The 22,720-nt window shown below is 43.1% G+C and overlaps 1 protein-coding gene across 2 annotated transcripts in view; it reads right to left on the bottom strand.

The window, feature by feature from the left end:
* The window catches only part of LOC136886346 (glucose dehydrogenase [FAD, quinone]), a 44,702-nt gene extending 24,753 nt beyond the window's left edge, over nucleotides 1-19,949 (bottom strand). Inside the window, exon 1 of one of the 2 annotated variants that reach the window (XM_067159080.2) lies at nucleotides 19,840-19,949. The gene's annotated coding sequence lies outside the window, so the exon portion shown is untranslated. Of the gene's footprint in view, nucleotides 1-14,161; nucleotides 14,235-19,839 lie in introns of those variants that run through there. The other variant, XM_068230480.1, reaches the window with a different exon arrangement.
* Nucleotides 19,950-22,720: the final 2,771 nt, after the last annotated feature.

Raw genomic sequence — 22,720 nt, forward strand, 5'->3', positions numbered from 1 at the left:
TCTATTTCTTCGTTATGCCCGTTTATAGAGCGCGTTGGAAATTGTTAGCTTGATTATTATCATTATTATTATTATTTCCTTTATTTTCGTTACGGTATTTCGAATACGTGTGAGTGCCTCTCGGCAACAAGTGTGCTGGCGGCATGCTTCTTCGAGAACTAAACAATGCACTGTACAGCATTTGATTTTATCGGTGTTCTGTGATAGGAGTCATGGCTACAAAGCGGATGAAAGTTAAAACGAAAACTTGAATTAATTGAAAATTTCCAGCAAGGAAAATCGGTAAAGAAATATAAGTGAATGATCATGGCATTGGTGTTCAGACAGACACATTAAACATAGTAAACAGAAACACAAAATCGTATTGTCTGTGTTTTCAATAATCCGGTGAATAGCCCGAATAATCCAGTGTTTGCTGTATAAGTCAAGAGATCGGCACGGATCGGAAAACTTCACAAGATAATAATCAAACAAAGCAAAGAACTTTAACAGATCTCATTTTTCTATGTTCAAAGGTATAGGTCCCCACTTAAAAGCAATGTCGCTATAAACGGCTTGGATTGCAGTTATGACATTCGATGGATACTATTCCGTTCATTTAACCAGAAAATACCTTAGAACTTATGGTCCTGAAGATGCATACATTTTAGAATTAAGAAATGAAATGTCAGCAATAAAATTTCGAACCCCTCTTGACTAGATACTTCATCTCGACAATATCTTACACGGTACCGTATGTATTTTACGTCCTGACCCCAGCGGAGCGCCATAGGAATTCCTTTTCCTTTGTAGGCCAATTTTGCCCTATAGAATGGTACTGGGTGGACGTCAGAGTGGTATATCTTGGATTAAAACACATGTAAATCTAGAAATCAAAATAAAATATGAGCTCTGATTAATAAAGGTCAGGATGAAAATATCGACTTCATTGTGTGTAAATGTGTCGCCATTTAATTGGGCCAGAGACTAGTTGAGAGTGTCCTTGAGATGCAGTACGTCATCAAAGAGAAAAAAATTGTGAGAAGGTTGTGTTTTACGACAGTACCCACGTTAATACGTGACTGGAGACACGGAACAAAGGAGCGCTGTTTGACTCTCAACGACGGCACGGCTCGAAGTGTTTGTTCACTCAATACTGCAGTTCTCTAAGCCGGATAGTACACCTGCAATGTTCGTAATCACTAAGGCCCGGATTTTTATGCAGTAACAGGTTAGATTGCAAACTAATTTGGTTAATAGGAAGTGTCGGCCACCCGCTCTTCCATAATATAGCAAGAGTAACATAAAATACAGGGGTTCTGATGGGCCGTACCCCTCATGTTTATGCAAACCCCATAGCATAATCGTTGTGAAGGTAGATTATACTTGCTTCTCGCTCAGGAAGTTTGCATTCTAACCTATTAATGCATAAAAATCCGGGCTCTAGTAATCACTTTTAAAAATCCACAGCCTGTTTCCAGTTCCAACCGGGTCAGGAATGAAATGGATGAAACGGCGAGGATAGGAATTGTGCCGCCGGCTGCTGAAACTCGTCACACTCCTCTGGGGCAATGATTAATGACTGACAGGTGAAATGAAATGATACTGGAGAGTGTCGCTGGAATGGAAGATGACAGGAAAAACCGGAATACCCGGAGAAAAACCTGTCCGGCCTCCGCTTTGTCCAGTACAAATCGCACATGGAGTGACCAGGGTTTCAAGCACGGAACCCAGCGGTGAGAGGCCGGCACACTGCCGCCTGAGCCACTGACATTTATAACGTTTAATTTATTTGAATCTAACGAATCGTTTTCGAGAATTATCTGTATGGAATTTGAATTCAAATGGGCTTTGCTAGGTGGTGGGCAAAATGAAACTGACGTGGAATTGACCCTGTTCTTCACAGTAAATGCTGGAGACCATGATTTCGATGCACTAACCCATTGCTGTCACATGTTTCATCATCATCATCATCATCAATTCCTTAATCCGTTTACCCTGCAGGGTTGGTTTATGCCCCGGACTCAGCGAGGGATCCCACGTCTACGACCTCATGTGCAGTGTCCTGGATCGCGAGTACGCAGCTTTCTCATTACGTGTGAGTGAGTGAGAGGAACGGATGTCTTTAGTGACCAGTTGAATGCAACACAAAGTGGTGCTCACGATAGAACAGCGCGCGTTCATTGTCGAGTGTTATGAGAACCACGGTTCGTGGAAAACCTGTGTGTAAGCCTGGAAGTGTTTTGGGAAAACCTCCACAAAGTCTGCAATGCAAAACTTAGTGGCAAATTGGCGTGAAATGGGTTCTGTAGCGAATAAAAACTGTACCTATCCGAAAATAGTTCGAACACCGGAATACATTGATCGAGTGATGGAAAGTCTTGAACGAAGTACGAAGAAATCTCAACGCCATTTATCTGTGCAAGAGGGAAACAAGTCGAAAAATTGTCGAAAAGGACCGGCGTCTGTATCCTTGCAAATTTACTGTTGTGCATGGGTTAAAACGTCCAGACGAACCATCACGTGGTGAGTTCCGCCACTGGTTTCTAGGTGAAGTGGATCCTCAGTTGTTCATTTCTTCGGATGAGGCCATTACCAGCATCTTCAGCGATGTTCATTAACAAAGGTCAATCCTGTTTTATTTTTATTTTGGCACCCGGTACCTTTAATAGCAAGACACGAACAGCAAAACAATAACACTTCAATTCACGGATCAAACATGGACAATCTGCGCCGTGACGAATGAACATTATTTATAATTAAATTGATTTAATTGAAAGTAAGTAAATTCACCATAATTCTTTCTTAATCTGTTTACCCTCCAGGGTTGGCTTTTCCCTCGGACTCAGCGAGAGATCACACCTCTGGATACAACTGAGGAGGAGGACTAGTACCTCACCCAGGTGGCCTCACCTGCTATGCTGAACAGAGGTCTTGTAGGGGAATGGGAAGATTGGAAGGGATAAACAAGGAAGAAGGAAGGAAGCTGCCGTGGCCTTAAATTAGGTACCATCCCGGCATTTGCCTGGAGGAAAAGTGGGAAACCACGGAAAACCTCTTCGAGGATGGCTGAGGTGGGAATAGAACCCACCTCCACTCAGTTCACCTCCCGAAGCTGAGTGGACCCCGTTCCAGCCCTCATAGCACTTTTTTTTCAAATTTTGTGGCAGAGCCGGGAATCGAACCCGGGCCTCCGGGTGTGGCACCTAATCACGCTAACCATTACACCACAGAGGCGGACAAATTCACCGTAATATGGAATAAAATATTGTACACAAGAGCCACTAAAGTGATACGTTTACTTCATTCGTTTCTAAATTCCACTCGTAACGTAAAAGATTACTTTCCGTCCCTGTTACGTAAATAATACAATAGAGCCCTTTCCATACTTACATTATAATATATTGTTTCGTACACGCATATCTCTAAAGCATAGCTCGCTGAATGCCTCAGTTCCTTATTGCGTGAACCCTTATTTCCTGCCGCGTCTGTACATGGGTTACATCAGCAGTGAAACCCTAACCTATCGTGAGTCACGTGTGTTAATACAGTAATGGAATAGCCTGCGATAAGATTACAACTGCATTAAATAGGATTGTGGTGGCTGTGGAGGGCCGTTATGATACAAAGAGAAAACGAAGTGGTGTTCTTGTAATGTCATACTAGAAATCATGATCCACAGCCTTCTATATGTTACGCGTGTGTAAAGGTTATGTCCTAGGAAACACCTGCAGGGAAACCCGGAGTCAATAGTGCTGGTTTGAATATATCATATCATATCATGTCGTGTCATGTCATATAGATCCTCCGTGGCTCAGGCGGCAGCCTCTCACCGCTGAGTTCCATGTTTCCAACCCCGGTCACTCCATGTGAGATTTCTGTTGGACAAAGAGGAGGCGGGGCAGGTTTTTATCCGGGTACTCCGGTTTTCCCTGCCATCTTTCATTCCAGTAAGATTTTCCAATATCATTTCATTTCATCTGTCATTCATTAATCATTGCCCCAGCGGAGTGCGACAGGCTTCGGCAACCGGCACAATTCCTATCCTCGCCGCTAGTGGGGGGCTTCATTCATTCCATTCCTGACCCGATCGAATGACTGGAAACAGGCTGTGGATTTTCATATAATTAGTCAAAACTGTTTATTGAGCTACAGTTTTAACGACGTGTTGGATGTATGTATGTTCAGTCCTTAGCCCTAAGGCTGGTTGGATCCTCAACAGGTCCGCCTTCAGCTGTGATAAATGGCGTACTAGGGAAATGAGGAGTGAGGTAGTTTTCCGTTGCTTTCCTGTGTCGGATGTAACGGCGAAATCTAACGGTCCCACCTAAATCCTATATAAACACTGTATTTAAAAATGGCTTATTGCGGCATATCGTATAAAACGTTGCATTTTTTTATCGCATCTTCGGAGAAATGTATCGGTTATAACGTCCAACGTTCATTTTTGTTTGTTACGCCTTTGGGGATTGCTGACAACAATGTAAAGATTATTTTCAAACTCTTGTTTTCAGTAAATGCCGGCCCCATGGTGTAGGGGTATGCCGGCCCCATGGTGTAGGGGTAGCGTGCCTGCCTCTTACCCGGAGGCCCCGGGTTCGATTCCCGGTCAGGTCCGGGATTTTTACCTGGAACTGAGGGCTGGTTCGAGGTCCACTCAGCCTACGTGATTACGTGATTAGAATTGAGGAGCTATCTGACGGTGAGAGAGCGGCCCCGGTCTCGAAAGCCAAGAATAACGGCCGAGAGGAATCGTCGTGCTTACCACACGACACCTCGCAATCTCCAGGCCTTCGGGCTGAGCAGCGGTCACTTGGTAGGCCAAAGCCCTTCAAGGGCTGTAGTGCCAAAGTTTGGTTTGTTTTCATTAAATAGTTGACTTCAAATTAGTTTGTCTGTTGAATAGTCAAAGGAAATCATCGCTGTGAAGAAGTCGCAAAAGGAAAGGAAAGTGTTTAATATTAATAACTATTAATGGCATTGGTTTTACGTCCCACTAACTTCACTTGACGGTTCTGGGAGACGCCCAGGTGCCGGAATTTTGTCCCATGGGAGTTTGTTTACGTCCCAGTAAGTATACAGACACAAGGTTGACATATTTGAGCACCTTCAAGTTCCTCCGGACTGAGCGGGAATCGAACTCAGCCCGGCTGTAAGGGTTTTATCGAAGTTTTTGGTTTAGGAAGCAGCCACAGAGAAGCCCAGAATCCTTAGTCGTGTTTTGAATATAACATAATATCAAGGACTTAATTAGTACATTTATTAAAATTAAGATGTTTTCTTGCTGTTTTGGCGAGAAATAATTTTATTAGCAATACGTGTAATACCGGGCGAGTTGGCCGTGCGGTTAGAGGCGCGCGGCTGTGAGCTTGCATCCGGGAGATAGTGGGTTCGAATCCCACTGTCGGCAGCCCTGAAGATGGTTTTCCGTGGTTTCCCATTTTCACACCAGGCAAATGCTGGGGCTGTACCTTATTAAGGCCACGGTCGCTTCCTTCCAACTCCTAGGCCTTGCCTATCCCATCGTCGCCGTAAGATGTAACTGTGTCGGTGCGACGTAAAGCAAGGAGCAAAAAAAAAAAAAGGTAATAATAAGTGTAGAATTCATAATTTACTCTTCGTCAGCCTTTCGATATGTATCGATTGGTTTCAGTGACACCTCGTCTATAGCGTCACTTATTCGGTGCTGTCCTTTGAATCATCAGTCCATAGAACTGGTTTGATGCACCTCTTCATGCTACCCTGCCCATTGCAAACCTTTTCATAACTATTGCTTGTCATATTCATACCTTGGTCTACCCCTACCTTTCTTCTCACCTTCACTTTCCTCAAAAACCAGCTGAACACGTCCTGGGTGTCTTAAGATGTGTCCTATCATTCTATCTCCTCTTCTCGTCAAGTTTAACCAAATCGATCTCATCTCACTAATTCGATTCAGTATCTCTTCATTCGTTATTCGACCTATCCATCTCACTTTCAGCATTCTTCTGTAACACCACATTTCAAACGTTTTTATTTTCTCTGAGCTAGTTAATGTCCATGTTTCACTTTCATACAATGCCACGCTCCAGACGAAAGTATTCAAAAATACGTAAGTCCAGTATCAATGTTCAATGTGAACAAATGTCTTTTCTTAAGAAAGTCTTTGTTTACTTGTGCTATTCTGCATTTTATGTCCTCTTTACTGCTGCCATCGTTAGTTAATTTACTACCCAAGTAACAGTATTAATGTACCTTCTTTAAGACTTCAATTCCTAATCCAATATAACCTGTTTTTCGATTGCATTCTATTACTAATTTTCATCTTCTACTCCTTCCCCGAGTCTGAGTTCATACCTTTCAGCAATTTCTCCAGATCTTCTGCAGTCTCAGCTAAAATAACAATATCATCGGCAAATCTCAGGGTTTTGATTTCCTCTCCTTGCATTGTGATTCCCTTTCCAAATTCCTCTTTGAACATGACATAATTCTGTAAAGTAATAGAATGTGCATCATAAAAGAAGAAGAAGATGATGACCTTCGCCAAGAATCTGGCAACAGCAACTGCATTTTCTTCAGCCTTCATTCACTTTGCATCACTGCATGAATCAGGACAGAGTGGGTATTGGCGTAGATGACTCATTGTCTGTTCTTCTCCTTAGTCACATTATGTTGCTTCTTGCAAACAGTGTCATTTGGCAAGGTTGTTCTTGGATTTACCAACGCCTGATCGTTTCCTGTTCAGTGACCTCCAGCTTAACCAGTCTAAAGTACATACAGGAGGTAAACACTCTGCTGGTTTTATCCACGTTTGAAGATGGTCACATCTAGCAGCCCACAGTTGTTCTCTGGCTCTTTGCAGAGACATAGTTAGCGCTGAAGTTGAATTGACGAAACTCCTCCTAGATTTCAATCTAGATCTTGGTGGTTGATGACAATGCAGTGAGTGTAACTGACTTTTATCAGTCATAGCGTCCAGTATTCGGTAGTACCAAGTTATTCCTCAATAAGGGAAGTGATTTTCATCTCCGGTGTCCTGGCTCAGTCCGGTGGTATTTGAAGCTGCTGAAATACGTCAGCCTCGTGTCGGCAGATTTATTGGCACGTTAAAGAACTCCTGCGTTAATAAATTCCGGCATCTCGGCATCTCGAAAGCCGCAAAAGTAGTTCATGGGACGTAAAGCCAATAGCATTAAAATTTATTATTTCATCATTGCGTAGGGTTACTGTATTACCCGATTTTACCGGGGACCACCCGTTCTTGAATCCCTCCTCTCAACCTCCGTTCAATATTGCTAGATCCCCCAGTTTTATCGTCTGTCACCAAATAATTTAATATATTTATGATGTTAATGTATTTTGATTCCTTGGAGTCAAAGCAAGGGATTACAGCTGATTGTCTTACGGTCTTCTAGCCTTCTAGTCACTTTCCTTCCAAGTTGTTTAAAATTCAAGAAGGTCACGTAGAATATTGCAGTAGAAATCTTTCAAAATTACGTAACGCCTTATCAGTTCTTTTTGTCCGGCTCCATGGCTAAATGGCTAGCGTGCTGGCCTTTGGACATAGGGGTCCCGGGTTCGATTCCAGGCAGGGTCGGGAATTTTAACCTTAATTGGTTCATTGAAATTTGGCTAGAGCCTGCTCAAACTTTACAGAATAGGAGACCATTAAAATTTTGAATTCAAGCAACATTTCTTCGATATTTTCTAAAACTTTTTCGAATTGTGTGAGTGCTTCAAAGTTACTATCGGTGTTACAGTCAGACAGATTGTATGGTTCTAAAGGTGGAAATTCCTAAAAACCTTCCTCCTGTAATTGTTCTTCGAACAATGAAAGTTCAGTCTTAAAAGCACGAACTATAGCACCAATCAAGATACTTTTGGCACACGAAGTCACCTACAGTAATGAGTAACAATGGCGTAGATACATTTCCTTGGGTAGGACGATACTACTGCTACTATTACTAACGAAACATATTTTAAATGGATGCTTTTAAAATTTTTACATTCGTAAAAGTAATAATAGTATCTATTTATAATAATGAAAAAACAGTCTCATGTGGGGGGGCATATATCCTCATTACCCCCCCCCCCATACCTCCTTATCTGCGCCACTCGTGAGTAGAGCCCGGATGTTTAGGCAGTAATAATAATAATAGTAATAATAATAATAATCGTATGACCTCAGCTACCGCGTGCTATCAATTTAATTTGACACCATCTGGCTGTCTGATCTTGAATTTCGACATTCCTTTTTACTCTAGACCCACTAGATGGCAGTGTAAACCGAATCTCTCTTAGGCGTCTATATCTGAGTTTAATTACTGTAATTTTGTCGGGTAAACACCAAATATGTCACCAGCGATCTTATACATGCCGACATCGTACGACATGGAGTGTTGAATGGACTTTTTTCTGCCCTTCAAATATCCGACTACCTCCGCCGGGTTTGAACCAGCTATCTTGGGGTCCGGAGGCCGACACTCTACCACTGATCCAGAGAGCGAGCTCCTTTTGGTAGGAGATGTCGTCTACCGGGCGAGTTGGCCGTGCGCGTATAGGCGCGCGGCTGTGAGCTTGCATCCGGGAGATCGTGGGTTCGAGCCCCACGGTCGGCAGCCCTGAAGATGCTTTTCCGTGGTTTCCCATTTTCACACCAGGCAAGTGCTGGCAAGGCCACGGCCGCTTCCTTCCAACTCCTAGACCCTTCCTGTCCCATTGTCGCCATAAGACCTATCTGTGTCGGTGCGACGTAAAGCAAAAAAAAAAAAAAAAAGAGATGTCGTCTAGCCCGTTTTCCCGTAACGTCGTTAGAGTAGCATAACTTGTAGGGGATCTAATAAACCGTGCCCCTAATGCTTATGCGAACCTCATGGCAGAACTGTTATCCGGGGTAGGGTACACATTTTTCAGTAAGTTTGTATTGTGATCTATTTTACTGCGTAAACTTTCAGCGTCTAGTACCGGACTCAACGAATAAGGATGACTTGTTTCCATTTAAAGTTTACTCTGTCTTTTAATTGTTTTCGGTTATCTTGCCTGGTACAGTTCATCATCTGTTTTTGCGGTTACCATATAACTGTATAATCTTTGAGGGTGCTATTTAAGGATTCAGCCCGCCACAACCGTCTAACTACTTTTATGGATTTTGGAGACTCCGAGTTGCTGGAATCTTGTCCGGCAAGAGTTCTTTCACGTGCCGGTAAATCCACCAAGACGAGACTGGCGTATTTCAGCACCATGAAATACCACCAAATTGAGTTAGGATCGAACCTACGCACTTGGTCTTAGATCAGCCACTTAGCCCGCCTATTATTACTGTATTATTATTATTAAGTGCATGAATGTATTAATAGCTCTGTTTAATATTAATTTGCTACTGTCCATTGTAAATAGGGAGGATCCTGAAAAACAGAGGACTGGATGGCATCACACGATAACTGATAAATGACATACTGACAGACACAAAGGCAAGGGTGAAAGTCAGGAGTGCACTAACAGAAGAGTTTGACCGGGGGAAAACTTGGAGACTGAATGTCACCAATGATATTCAACATGGCACTAGACGAAGTTATCAGACAGTGGAGGACAACAAACGGCAAGATTACGATACCGGAGACACATGTGTGGGACAAGAAGGATAACAGGGCAGAAGTGGACTGCCTAGCATTTGCGGACAACATAGCCAAAGTAAGAGAGGCGGAAAATGCCAAGAAAGAACTCGTAAACATGAAGAAGATAGCCAGAAGGGTAGGGCTACGGATCGTCTATGAAAAGACAAACGCTCTGTACACTACCGGGGATTGGAAAGCACCAGAAGGCACCGTGCAGATGGTAGAAAAGTGTAAGTACCTTGGAGAATATGTAACAGGAAAGAATAGGAGCAATGGGGTATAAAAGGAAGAAAAAGAAACTACTTTCCCTTTGCGAAAATCAAATTGTCATAAATATGTCTCCCAGTCATGGCCATCATCAACGGCTACTAATTTCGGATAACCACCAGCTGTAAGACATAGCCTGCACGGTTGCTAGGTAATATTGTCTGGCCATCCATCCATACCTTACATCACGGCCTGCACGGTTGCTAGGTAACATTGTCTGGCTATCCGTCCATACCTTACACCACTGCCTGCACGGTTGCTACGTAACATTGTCTGGCCATCCATCCATACCTTACATCACGGCCTGCACGGTTGCTAGGTAACATTGTCTGGCTATCCGTCCATACCTTACACCACGGCCTGCACGGTTGCTACGTAACATTGTCTGGCTATCCGTCCATACCTTACACCACGGCCTGCACGGTTGCTACGTAGTATTGTCTGGCCCTTTATCCATACCTTACATCACGGCCTGCACGGTTGCTAGGTAACATTGTATGGCCCTCCATCCATACCTTACACCACGGCCTGCACGGTTGCTAGGTAACATTGTATGGCCCTCCATCCATACCTTACATCACGGCCTGCACGGTTGCTAGGTAACATTGTATGGCTATCCATCCATACCTTACATCACGGCCTGCACGGTTGCTAGGTAACATTGTATGGCCTCCATCCATACCTTACATCACGGTCTGCACCGTTGCTAGGTAACATTGTCTGGCCATCCATCCATACCTTACATCACGGCCTGCACGGTTGCTACGTAGTATTGTCTGGCCCTTTATCCATACCTTACATCACGGCCTGCACGGTTGCTAGGTAACATTGTATGGCCTCCATCCACACCTTACATCACGGTCTGCACGGTTGCTACGTAGTATTGTCTGGCCCTTTATCCATACCTTACATCACGGCCTGCACGGTTGCTAGGTAAGATTGTATGGCCCTCCATCCATACCTTACATCACGGCCTGCACGGTTGCTACGTAGTATTGTCTGGCCCTTTATCCATACCTTACATCACGGCCTGCACGGTTGCTAGGTAACATTGTATGGCCTCCATCCATACCTTACATCACGGTCTGCACCGTTGCTAGGTAACATTGTCTGGCCATCCATCCATACCTTACATCACGGCCTGCACGGTTGCTACGTAGTATTGTCTGGCCCTTTATCCATACCTTACATCACGGCCTGCACGGTTGCTAGGTAACATTGTATGACCTCCATCCACACCTTACATCACGGTCTGCACGGTTGCTACGTAGTATTGTCTGGCCCTTTATCCATACCTTACATCACGGCCTGCACGGTTGCTAGGTAACATTGTATGGCCTCCATCCATACCTTACATCACGGTCTGCACGGTTGCTAGGTAACATTGTATGGCCCTCCATCCATACCTTACATCACGGCCTGCACGGTTGCTAGGTAACATTGTATGGCCTCCATCCATACCTTACATCACGGTCTGCACGGTTGCTAGGTAACATTGTCTGGCCATCCATCCATACCTTACGTCACGGCCTACGCGGGTGCTATGGTTACACTTCCGTCACACATTTTGTCCCATCGAATGACCCCTAGGCATAAGACGGTTAAAAGATGATGACTACCTACCTTGCGACCGGAGATATGTACAGTAAAAAACATATCAACGGACACAAGGCTCAGCCACAAGGTAGCAGTGAGGTACGCGGCCGAGACGATTGCACTAGAAAGACATGGGGCAGGACAGCTGGAGAAGAAAAGAGAGAACATTCCTTAGGAAGATACTGGGACCAAAAAGTGGAGGTAAAGGATGGAAAGGAAGATCAAGGGACGAATTTACCGAAAAGGAGATCTAAGAATAAATGAGACTCAAAAGAGCAAGGTTCGTTGGACATGTGATCAGGAGAGAGTGACCAATCACTCACTACTGATCTGCACTTAAATCAGTCGCTCAGGAGGCAGATTCCCTATCTGGTGTTTACCTAGTATTTTCTTAAATAACTACAAACAATTTAAATGTGTAAACTCCACTTGTTCAATGCGCGTTTGCCATTTGATAAATAGTATGTCTATAAAGCTACATAGGACATGTTTCGACCTAGCATAGAGGTCAAATAACACAATAATGAAAGACGTACACAAAAACACTTTTACATAAAAAAACTTCAGATAAAATACAATCAACAAATGCAATGAAAATCTACTGTATGTTTAAAATGTCCATAGCTTAAAACTTGAACAAATCTAGCTGTGCCATGAGACCTATCTGTGTCGGTGCGACGTAAAAGACCCTAGCAGAAAAAAAAATCTAGCTGTAACAGGTGTGGGTGCAACTGTATTTATTTTAGCTGATGATGACCTCTAGGCTAGGTCGAAACATGTCCTATGTAGCTTCTTTTTTTTTGCTAGGGGCTTTACGTCGCACCGACACAGATAGGTCTTACGGCGACGATGGGATAGGAAAGGCCTAGGAGTTGGAAGGAAGCGACCGTGGCATGAATTAAGGTACAGCCCCAGCACGTGCCTGGTGTGAAAATGGGAAACCACGGAAAACCATTTTCAGGGCTGCCGATAGTGGGATTCGAACCTACTATCTCCCGGATGCAAGCTCACTGCCGCGCGCCTCTACGCGCACGGCCAACTCGCCCGGTATGTAGCTTCTTAGACAGACCATTTATCAAATGGCAAACTTGTATTGAACAGGCTGAGTTTATACAATTACATAATTTTAGAACTGGATCTCAGATACTGAAAGTCAGTAATGAAATGGAATGAAGTTTGTTACTTGTAATGCAAAGAATTTGGAAATTTATTGAACATGTCGCTTCGAAAATTATTCCCACCCCTAACTCTCTTCCCACAAATTAATATGTGCCTCAATTTGTCCTCTTGAATTCTAACTTTATCTTCATATTGTGATCTTACCTACCTTTAAAGATACCACTCAAATATAATCGTCTAATAATGTCATTACACGCCATCTCTTTATTGACAGCTCGAAACATAACTCTTAGTCGAGCAGCTCGTCGCCTTTCTCCCACGTCTTTCCTGCTACTCTTTTGTCGGAAATCACCCAGAGAAAAGCGAGCTGATTTCCTTTCATTTTTTTTCTAGTTCTCGAATTAAGTAATCCTGGTGTGGATCCCATACACTGGAACCATACTGTAATTGGAGTCTTACCAGAGACTTACATGTCCTCTCCTTTACATTCTTACTTTATTTACCCTTTATTTATTGCTGACTGAATACTTCTGCCTTCTGAAGATCCTCACATACACACTCCCCTTCTTCATTAATGATTCCTGGAATACCCTTCTTGGAACCTGTTTCTACCTTAAAGTTCCTATGCAAACCCTTCCATTTTTTTGACTGAGAAAAGCTTGGCATCATGTGATCCTTTGCTGACTTCTTCGCTACATTCATTTTCCTAGTAAATTCCTTCATTGACTAGAAGAGTCTGGGAGAAAAACAGGTAGGACGGGATATAAGTTGGTTGTCTGGACTGTGATGGAGATCAAGGTGGAAGGGACAGAGAACTGGAGAAATAAATATCCACCAACCAATGTGCCTGAGCTCAATGACAGAGAAAGGTACAGGGATAGGACAGAGACAAGAGGATACTGAAAGTAATATCTGAAGAACGGGAGAGATAGAGAGGATGAAGAGGTTCTAGGAGGAGAAGAAAACACAAAGGATGACCAAACTACCCGTGATCAGCGCTGTAATACCAAAATTCTAACAGGGCATACCCTAAGTCAGAACATGACAAATTTGCTTCTTTTTGTCAATAACTGAGGTTGAATTGTTTCCAGATGTTGAAAGAATCAATACTGTCCACTAACTGTTCTAAAATATCCATTTCCGATGAAGCAGAAGCCATGTTTACATTCAATCTATATCGTCAGTAAACTGCCATAAACATTCAAGAATAACAGAAGTTACAGAATCATTACAATTCCCGCAAACTATAGTAAATAGGGAAAGGTGTTCTCTCGGAGACCGCTAGATAGCTCTACAATGCTGGAACACAACACAGGAGCGCTGAGAGCGCAAGTCTGATATTCTAATGTCGAGTGATGGTTGGTACCGGTAATGTTAGATATCAAGTTGAGCCTTCGATGTTCACGATTACGAGCGTAGCTGAAGAGTTAATACTCCCTGATAGAATGACGAAACTAAAAAAGAAAAGAAGCTAAAGCATACGCAAGAAATCAGAAGGCATGAGTGGAATTAAGCAGAGAGCATACGGCGTGTAGCCGTTTGAACTCTCGATTGCAGCCCTGGCCTTAATGAGAAATGAATATGTAGTTGTAAACAGTGTTACTTACTTTACAACTCAGAGGAAATGGTGCTTGTTTATGTAGCCCAGTGACCAATACAACTGAAGGAAAGAACAAAAGAGAGCCGTCTATACTGTATGTAGCTGACGTCACTTCCTGTTCGTACTTTCCTCGTGTCTAAAATAGTTGAATGATAACGAACAAGGAAATTAGGTTGTTTTTCATTGAATGTAGATGTAACTTATTTATACTTGCCGGAGTGAGTAGCTCAGTGCGTAGAGCCCAGATTAGCAGGTATTTGAAAGTGCTCACACAAGACAGCCTAGAGCCGGTTTAGCTCATAAAAGAACTCGTGAGCTGTTTAAGTGGTTATGTTGGTTACACAGCCCGAAGGCTAGTTTGGTCCTAAACAGCTCCGCTATAAGCAGGCATGCTGGGGGAAATGAGGAGTGAGGTAGTTTCCCGTTGCTTTCCTCACCGAATCAGAAATTGCATATCATGCTTTTAAACTCATTGAAATAAACGCACCAGCCGGCCTCATGAGCAACATCTCCACGTCATTCATAACAGGGACTGGCTGCATAGGGAATGGCATTACTAGTATCGCTCATATTTCATATTGTCAAAGCCAAGGACCAGACTGAGACAGATCAATGAAAGTAACAAATTTGTTCTAACCCATACCAGAAGACATAGTAAACACTAGGTACTGCCAGCAAAAACATGTGTTTAAATAGTGCGTTGTGCTGTAATGTCTTGCTTCTTCTTTTTCTTCACGATGAGGCCTGCTAGTGACCACACGTCAGTTACAATTCCTCCTTCCTTCTTGTTTCCTCTTCATTCTTCCTTGGAATTCTTCCATCCTTAAAACATTTTTTTTACCTTCCTCTTCTCTTATTTTATTTCTCTCTAAACCTTTCTTGACCTCTTCTATCCAGATCGTTGTTGACTTTTATCCCCAAGGTACATCAGTATCTTTTTGTCAATCTGTTTTCATCCATTCTATAGATATATCCAAAATAGCAATTTATATATTTCTTTTAATTCCTAGATGGAACATAGGGCTCCGACGAAATTCCTCCAGCTTTGTCTGTCTGCTGCCAATGCCTTCACCTCCCTCCATGGTTCTCTTCCCGGTAATCCTCGCTCAGCCTTGCCTGCGACTATCTTATGGATTCCAGCTCAATGCCTGCCTTGTGATACTTTCTTGTGGTCTTCTCAGGGTGTTCCCAGTCCATCTCAACTTTCTTCTCATTATCTGTTGCTATATGGGACTTGTGGCCCCCCCAGAAGTCTCTGTTTGAGATGGTATTTGGCCACCATATTCTCATAATGTACTTCCAAAAAAGATTTATAAAAATGATAATGTCATTAACACCGATTTGACATTTGAGTTGAATATCCTTAGCTTCGTTTTTATGTGCAAAAACTCTTGTACCTTTATTTTTACAACTCACCACATTCCTAAAAGCACCTCCATCCTGGCTGACCATGCTTCCCAAGTAACTAAATTCCTCTACTCTTTCTATATTCATTCGATCTAGAGTCAAGCTACAATTGTTACGATCATCCATGCGCATTCCCTTAGTCTTTTTGTTATTTTTCCTTAAGCCTACTTCTTTAGCTTCTATTTTTAAGCCATTCAGTTTGATTTCCACGTGACGAAAACCTTCTGCAAGAAGACGGACATCATCTGCATAATCCAATTGTTCCAATCGGTTATTTAATCCACGCTTTATATTCGTTGCCTCTCTCAACGTACAATCCAGTGTCATGATAAACAAAACTGCGGAAAATAGATATCCTTGTCTTTCTCCAGATTTCACAGCAAAAGGTCCAGACAGCATATCTTTATGTTCTACTTGACAAGTATATACATTATACATTGCCTGTGTAAGACTATCTTATGTGAGGTTCCGAACTTTTCCATAGACCTCCACATTTTCCTCCGGTTGATAGAATCAAAGGCCTTTTCAAAATCACGAAAAGTACATACAACGATATATTTATTTATTTACTGCATGGCTTTTAGTACCAGGTGTCCCGAGGAGATTTTCGTATATGGTCTTTTTGTTTGATATATCCGGGAGAGAGTGGGTTCAAATCCCACTGTCGGCAGACCTGAAGATGGTTTTCCGTGGTTTCCCATTTTCACACCAGACAAATGCTGGGAATGTACCTTAATTAAGGCCACGGCTGCTTCCTTCGCACTCCTAGGCCTTCCCCATCCCATCGTCGCCGTAAGACCTATCTGTGTCGGTGCGACGTAAAGCATACAGCTTTCTGCTTGACCCTCGTCGGTCACTTACGGCGTCTGGGTGTAGGATGATGATGATTATGATGAAGTTGGGAGATGCTGAAACCCGGTAATGGCACATAGCATTCTCCTGTCGAATAACAACAAAGGGTCCGCTTGGCTTAACGTCACCATCCGACGGACGAACCACAATAAACAGCGGCATATGCCCTCACTCCATAGCAACACTGCGGAGAGGTTGGAATTTAATCCAGGCTTTTGGCATGCAATCTAGTGATTAGAAATGGTATACCAACACCTCTCCCACCCTGCCGACCAACATTCTGATGATGATTTTTTTCGACCAACAGGGCTCCCGAACCTTAACGATTACGATTATTAGGCAGACTGGTCGTCAGCTGAATGGCTGAGAAGAATGCACCCACGTATGTTATGTAGCAGTACAATAGAATGGCTTCCTATCATCGAGGCTAATGAATGGTCTTCACGTCATCTTGGCAATATCCGAGAAAGATCTGGACTCATTACTCTTAATGTTGTAATGCGTTTCTTCCTGCAGTACGGCAGTGCCAGTCAAAAACCGACCAAACGTGGATGGCAGACTAGGAGATGGAAAAAGAAGTACAATTGGGAGAATGATAATAATGTTGTACGTCCCACTAACTATTTCTACGATTTTCAGAGACGCCGAGGGGCCGCAATTTAGTCCAACTCGAGGCTGACGTATTTGAGCACCTTCACACTGGACTGAGCCAGGATCGAACCTGCCAAGTTAGGGTCAGAAGGCCAACGCCTCAGCCCGGCTGAACATAATATTCTCTAGATGCTAAAATAAACCATGGTATTACAAGTATATTAGAGGGTTAGCATTGTAGTTTCCCGCCCTATCTTCCTGGGTTCGATTTCAGAATTTGAGACCGGTTTGATGGATTAAATGGAGTTAAAATTCCACTGCTACCCATTCTGAAAATGTTTCCGTAAGCACTTTCTCAGTTGATTACAAATACGCACGTCAGTATAAACACAGTAGTTACCATATAGACCTTACACAAGCTAAGTACACAGGGCTGATAGCCACTACGTCAAGTCTCTTCTTCTTTCTTAATCCGTTTACTCTCCGTGGTTGGTTTTTTCCATCGGACTCAGCGAGGGATCCCACGTATACCGCCTCAAGGGCAGTGTCCTGGAGCGTGAGACTTTGAGTCGGGGATACAACTGAAGAGGAGGACCAGTACATCGCCCTATGCTGAATAGGGGCCTGGTGGGGGGATGGAAGGATTGGAAGGCATAGACACGGAAGAGGGAAGGAAGTGGCCGTGGCCTTAAGTTAAGTACCATCCCGGCATTCGCCTGGAGGAGAAGTGGGAAACCACGGAAAACTACCTCGAGGATGGCTGAGGTGTGAATCGAATCCCGCTCTACTCAGTTGACCTCCGGAGGCTGAGTGAAGCCCGTTCGATTCCTCGTACCACTTTTCAAATTTCGTGGCAGAGCCGGGAATGGAACCCGGGCCTCCGGGGGTGGCAGCTAATCACATTAAAACACTACACCACAGAGACGACCCAAGTCTCTTAATGAAACTTATATACCGAAGGAAAGGAAAGCTGGGCTGTAGGCCTGTATCAATCAATCAATCAATCAATCAATCAATCAATCAATCAATCAATCAATCAATCAATCAATCAATCAATCAACCGCCAATGATCAGCATTATGGGATGTCGCTCAGGTGGTTCAGACACTCGAGTGCTGGCCATCTGAGCCCGAGTTGACCAGTTCGATCCTAGCTCAGTAGTGTGGTGGTATTTAAAGATGCCTCGCCTCTGTTGATTATGAACTCACAAAAGCGCTCTTGTGGAGCAAAATTCTGACACCTCAGCGTCTCGACAATCGTAAAAGTAGTTAGTTGAATGTAAAGCCAATAACATTAATTATAATTAATTTTCACTAACCTGGAATCAGTATTGCAGTACTTGCTTAATATCCTAACCGATTAAATTGTTTTCCACTAATGCTTTGATAATAGTAATGAATGAATTGCACATGGTTACGGCTGTGACAGGAAAAGGACATCACTTTTGTGCCTGCCAAGTTAAATGCGTGATTCCTGTAAATCTTTTTATTTTTTTAACTTGAAAAAGATCATTATTTTTATACAGGTACCCAAGATCTTACCAGTTTTGCTAGCAGTAATGAGTAAATTAGCTGAAATATTAATTTTATAATCGATGGTGAGACATGTCTCAACATCGCTTTATTTTCTAGCCAATGTATCCTCCATCAAATGTCTCACGCTCCAGGACATTGCCCTTGAGGTGGTAGAGGTGGGAACCCTCACTGAGTCCTGGGGGGGAAAACCAACCCTCGAGAGTAAATGAATTAAATAAGAAGAGGAAGAAGAAGAACCTGAACCTTTTATGGTCAGCCGAAAGGAATGAACTCGGAGAGATCTACGTACAAATTGCTCAGTTCGCAGTTAAAAATGGAAATCTCATCCCTGCTGGCTGACGGAGATGCACAAAGACATACAGGTAAATGATGTAAGACCAGAAGACGTAAAGAAAGTCCCGGGGTTGAGGCATGATCAAAAAAAAAAAACTCCTGCCATACCGCGGAATATCTCGGCGGAAGAATGACTGAAGTTGGAAAACCTTAGCTTACAATGTAAACTAACAGGTGTCAGCCTACGTCAGATTACCCTCAGCAACATATAACTTTTCACCTATATAAATTGATAAATATTGTTGACAGGGGTAGTTTTACGGCACACCTTCAAGGTTACAGTCAATTAAACACACATGCCAGTGATGCGTTGTTGTTTTCTTCTTACATAACATAAGACAAAACAGCCCTACAACTAAAGGTACTCCTTCCACCCCGTCAACATCCACGCGTACCAACCACCGTTTATTTCACGTGAGCTCTCCCCGTCACATTACCACAGGTTTCAGGAATACCTCTGGCTCAACCTCAAAGACATTACCGACCTAACGTCGTGCAACTATGCTTGCGCCTTGCAATACGTACCCATGGCCAGTAGGCAGTAATGTTCGGTCTTTAAATGTTAAAAGCTTAGCGTAAAATTGTGAAAAATCGTATATATATCCCATTATGGCAATCCACATCACATACGAGTGTTAAGCTCTTAGCCCCAGTTAAGAATTGCGGATATATCTAAAACACTGAACGTATGTTGAACATGAAAGTTTCTTAACGTTCCAGAAGATAAGGAAGGGGAGTTACTGCGTTTAAATGCCCTTTAAAGGTCAACGACCCGTGCCGGCATCGTTATCTTGGAAACAGTAGGACAACGTCCACCCTCTGATAGATAACTCTTCTGTCGCTAACAGCCTTAAGAATCCTTCTAAATCTTACTGGCAATTCTTCTAAATCGCTAAGGTTATGCTCAGTTAATACAAGATCACGGCCACTCTCATGCCTTTGGTTAAAAATATCGTGTAGAAACTCACCTGCTACGTGTTACTCCTGATGCTGAAACTCTGGCTTCTCTCTGCCTCCGCCTGTATTCTGGTTCTCTCTCTTCCCCCACTCCTCGACCAAAACAGCAGATGACGCGCCGTGCAGCGGGAAGCTTGCACATTCACGGCCGGTGGGTTACGCCTCCCGTATTTATATACACGTGTACATAACAAACCCAGATACACGCAGGATTCGGTTCATCTGTCCCTGGCCATTCTCAAACAGGTCTTGAGTAAGGAACGTGTTGACAACTTTTTCTTCTTTTTTACGATTACGTTATGTAGATATGTAGTGTTTGATAACAAATTCAGAAACACGTCGTTCTGACATCGCACTAACGAGAATATTATTCAGAGCCTGCTTGTCGCTTTTGTTGATAAAGCGTATCTATTTCTAAAAACGTTTCCTACAGTCTGTAGCAGTCGGCCGTGACCTGTACATAAATTACAATTAGAAATTTCATTCTGTAAATAAATACATACATCTTCTTTAAACTATTTTGCCTTTCAGCGTTCAGTCTGCAAGCCTCTGTGATTTTACTATGTATGTCTGTTAGGTCATTAGCTGGTTGGATCCTCAAATAGCACCGACAAAGGTTATGCGGTTATAAGGAAACCCCAAAAACCAATGGCAGCACCAAAATGAGGCGTACTAGGCAATATGAGGAGTGAGGTACTTTGCCATAGCTTTCCTCACTGGGTCAGAAAGTACTATTGCAGCACGACTGACCCTATGAGCAGCACATTTCATAACACTCAGATGCACTAGTCATGCTCTGAATGTCATTACTCAGCACTACCCATACCCCAGCAACTTCCATATTGTCACAGCCGAGGATATTGACTGGGACTTCGGTGGAAGCTACACTTTACTCTGGCCTGTGCCAAGAGATGGATGCAAAAGTACTGTATCCATCAAGAAATGACAGCAGGCAGATGCCGCCGTAATCCTCTGTTTGTAACTAGTTCTGTGGCATCGTTTAGTTCAGTACCTCCTATCTTTAAATCGTTAGAAACTTAGTCTACCGGGTGAGTTGGCCGTGCGGTTATAGGAGCGCGCAGCTGTGAGCTTGAATCCGGGAGATAGTGGGTTCGAACCCCACTGTCGGCAGCCCTGAAGATGGTTTTCCGTGGTTTCCCATTCTCACACCAGACAAATGCTGGGGCTGTACCTTAATTAAGGCCACGGCCGCTTCCTTCCCATTCCATCGTCGCCATAAGACCTACCTGTGTCGGTGGGACGTAAAGCAAATAGCAAAAATAGAAACTTAGTCTAAACGTCGTAGTCTTGAGCTCCCTCTACTTCTCTTACTCTCCATAACAGAGTTCATTGTTCTCTCAGGTAATCTATCCTTCTCCATTCGCCTCACGTGAGTGCACCAACCTAGCCTGTTTATTGTGCAGCTTCATCAGTAGTAGCGGGCGAGTTGGCCGTGCGGTTAGGGCCGCGCAGCTATGAGTCTGCATCCGGGAGATAGTGGGATCGGACCCCACTCTCGGAAGTCCTGAAGATGATTTTCCGTGGTTTCCCATTTTAACACCAGGCAAATGCTGGGTCTGTATCTGAATTAAGGCCACGGCCGCTTCCTTTCCACCACTCCTAGCCCTTTCCTCTCCCATCATCGCCATAAGACCTATCTGTGTCGATGCGACATTAAAAAAAAGCCTCATCAATTGAGTTAATTCCTAACTTAGCCTTTATATCCTCATTCGCAGTACCCTCCTGCCATTGTTCCCACCTGCGTGCACTGGGGATAATTATCGCTCCTTACATATCTGTTACTTCTAAATTATGAATAAGATATCCTGAGTCCACCCAATTCTCACTCGCGTAAAACAAACATGGCCTTTAAACAGACCGATGTAGAGATAGTTTCGTCCTGAAGCTGATTTCCTTCTTGCAGAATACTGTTGATCACTTCTACGAACTCACTGCATTAGCTTTACTGCACCTCGATTCAATCTCTCTCACTATACTACCAACTTTGGAAAACACACATCCCAAATACTTGAAATGATCTACCTGTTCCAGCTTTGTATTCCCAATCTGGTTTTCAGTTTCTTTAGGTTTTTTTACCTACTGACATCAATTTAGTTTTGGAAATATTAATTTTCATATCATGTTCATTGCATGTATTGTCAAGTTGCAATATTAGAGTGCAGGCTTTCAGCGCAATTTGCCATTAAGATCAAGTCTTCGGCATAGGAGAGACTGCTTACAACATTTCTACCTAACTGAATCCCCCCCCCCCCCCTCCTTCGCCAATTTTTAGCTTTCAGTAGATGATCCACGTAAACTATGAAGAACGAAGGTGAAAGATCTAGTCTAACTCCTGTAAGTACTTTGAACCAAGAACTAATTCTACCATCAATTCTTATCGCAGCCCAATTGTCAATCGCTAACATATTTTCCCTCGGTATTCTGCCATATGCCTTCTCCAGATTTACGAAACATAACACACTAATACTCTCGTAAGATGTTTCCGTTATCTAAATAAATAAATAAATAAATAAATAGTATTCGATTGGTCAACTTGGAAGGACGCTGAGTGAAGTCTTGGCGAAATATAAGGTTTTCCTTTTTAGACTCCGTAACCTCAAAAGAATTTCACGTCTAAATAAATACACTAACTTCCCATGTGAATCTGTAGTACATTGTCTGCCTTCGGATCCAAAGATCGCGGATTTTTACCCCGCCGACGAAGTTCTTTTTTAACGTGGAAAATAGTTCCGTCGACACCTCTTGTGTGTCGATACGATGTCGGCATGTAAAAGATCCCTGGTGTCTGCCAGACAATATTAATTTAAATGATAATACTATTGGTTTTTCGGATTTTAGAAACGCCAAAATACCAACATTTTGTTCCGCATG

The sequence above is a fragment of the Anabrus simplex genome, chromosome X (assembly GCF_040414725.1).
Source record: "Anabrus simplex isolate iqAnaSimp1 chromosome X, ASM4041472v1, whole genome shotgun sequence".
Classification (NCBI taxonomy): domain Eukaryota; kingdom Metazoa; phylum Arthropoda; class Insecta; order Orthoptera; family Tettigoniidae; genus Anabrus; species Anabrus simplex.